Source organism: Microtus ochrogaster, chromosome 2, assembly GCF_000317375.1.
Source record: "Microtus ochrogaster isolate Prairie Vole_2 chromosome 2, MicOch1.0, whole genome shotgun sequence".
Taxonomy (NCBI): Eukaryota; Metazoa; Chordata; class Mammalia; order Rodentia; family Cricetidae; genus Microtus; species Microtus ochrogaster.
In genome coordinates, this window is record NC_022010.1 from 11,326,641 (window position 1) to 11,328,936 (window position 2,296).

Sequence of the window (2,296 nt, forward strand, 5' to 3'; positions counted from 1 at the left end):
TGTGGGAAGTCCAAGGACCGCCCACCTCCATCCAGGTTTAGTAAGTTGAGTATCCGAACTGCCTAGGCTCCCCCAAAGCCAGTATGTGCAGTAGGATCAAAAGGTTTATTTATTTATATGTGTACGGGTGTCAGATCCCCTGAGACTGGAGTTACAGTGAGCTGCCATGTGGGTGTATGTAGGGAACGAAACTCAGGTTCTCTGCAAGAGAAGCTAGTGCTTTAACTGCTGGGTCTTATCTCCAGTCCCAAAGCTATGTGGTTTTACCTAACCATTTTGAAAGGCTATTTTCTTATAGGGTGCTTTACATGTAATACACAGGATGGCTGTCTGGAAGTTGGAACTAATTCTTTGACGCCTGAGAAGTCTCCCTTGCTGTCTGACAAGAAATTAATTTGTTTATCAGAGAATTTCCATGTCACTGGAAACGAATCGCAGGGAGTCCCGACTCCTCATTCAACAAAGTACCGGCCTCACACCGCAGTAGAATGTGAGCCAGTTTTCACAGTTCATGACTCTTTAAAGTGACTCATTAACCAATTTCATTTCCGTTTCTCTTTGAATGACTTGTGTGACTGCAAGGAGAAAGTGCCGTTTTAACTCCAGACTTAAATCTGTGCAGGACTCTCTTTCAATCCATTTAACCACGAGGAAGCCGGTCCCAGGCATAGGATTCTGGACAACTAAATCCTTACAGGATTTACTATTATGTGAGGGAATTCATAATTGGGGGGTGATGGGTAATACTTTGCATTTTCTAGAAATGACAGAAAACTTCCCTTAAACCATTTCTAAAGACATTCTTGTATTTGATCAGGTGTTTTCATATGGGCCTGTGCACACGAGTGCAGTGTCCAAGGAGGCCAAGAGAGTGTTGGATCTGCTGGAGCTGGACTTTCAGGCTGTTAGTTTTGAGACACCGGATGTAGGTAGTGGGAACTAAAGTGCGTCCCCTACAAGATCAGCAAGTGCTCTTAACCACTGAGCCATCTCTCCATTCCTAAAAGTTTTCTTTTATGTCTAGTTATTGAAATGGAAGCATGGAGCATTTATGTACTGTGACTACTTTCTTTCATTGAATCATCATTTGTAACAGACCTCCATTATTATGGTAGCTATATTTCTCTAGTTTTTACCATTGAATATCATTTAATTATGTAGATGTATGAGAAACAAATTCATTTTACTATCCGTAGTCATTTGAGGTTGACAAGCAAAGGCATCAGAAGCGTTTGGGAGCTGTGTATGTTGATGCTCTGAGTGTGTCCAGAAGGGGAGATGATGAGGTGGAGGCTAAGTCTGTGTAAATCTTTGAGGTCACAAGAGTGTGTGTGTGTAGTAGTAGTAATAGTAGTAGAGTAGAAGTAGTAGTAGTTACTTGATGTATTGATAAGTGAACCCCACACACCTCTCCTGAAACTCTGTGAGATGGTTTTCCTATCTGATATGAACAATATGTGCCTGGTAGTGGGTGCTGTGTACAGAGCTGTATCCTCCATAACCCACATGTGGACGTCATAATCAGTGCAGGAAGAAATATGCAGGTGGAGCCTTGGGGAAGAAAAGAGGTCTATACATTATCAAAGTGGGGCGCATACTACTAAGCAGGAACTGCAGAGGACTTCCCTTCTGCCCATGTCCAGGGTTCCAGTAAGAAGGGACCGTCCTACACCACAGGAGGATAAGATCACCACGGCCTGAAATGACAAATACTCTGCTCCTGGAATTTCTGTCATGTAAGTCACACAGTCTGTAGTGTCTCCTTTAAGCCAATAGATGCCATGGGTAATGAATTTGGGGACTGGCGATGTGTCTTTGCTAGTAGAGAGCTTTCACAGAACGCACAAAGGCCCAGTTTCGATTGTCCCAGCACCACACATATCTGATATGGTGACAAAGGCCTGTGATCCCAGCTTCAGGAGGTAGACAACAAGAATTCAAGATCATTCTTGGCTTTATATTGAGTTCAAAACCAGCTTGGGCTACATGAGACCCTGTGTATTTTTTTTTAATGAGGGGAATTTATTTCATATAAGGAACTCAGTATAGAAAACTAAAGTCCAGGCAAGATTATGCAGCACAGAAAATAATAACTACTGGAAACTTCTAGCCCTGGCACCGTAAAGATGATGGGAAGAGGAACCTGAGCCCAGGGGTCAGAGCACTGGGAAGAAGTTAGACTCCTGTGGGAAAGTCCTTCCTTAGAGCTGGAGCCCACATGGGAAATATCCGGGTGAGAGTGTAGAGGGACACGTGATAGCAGATGGAAAAGGTCACATGGATATGGGAAATATCC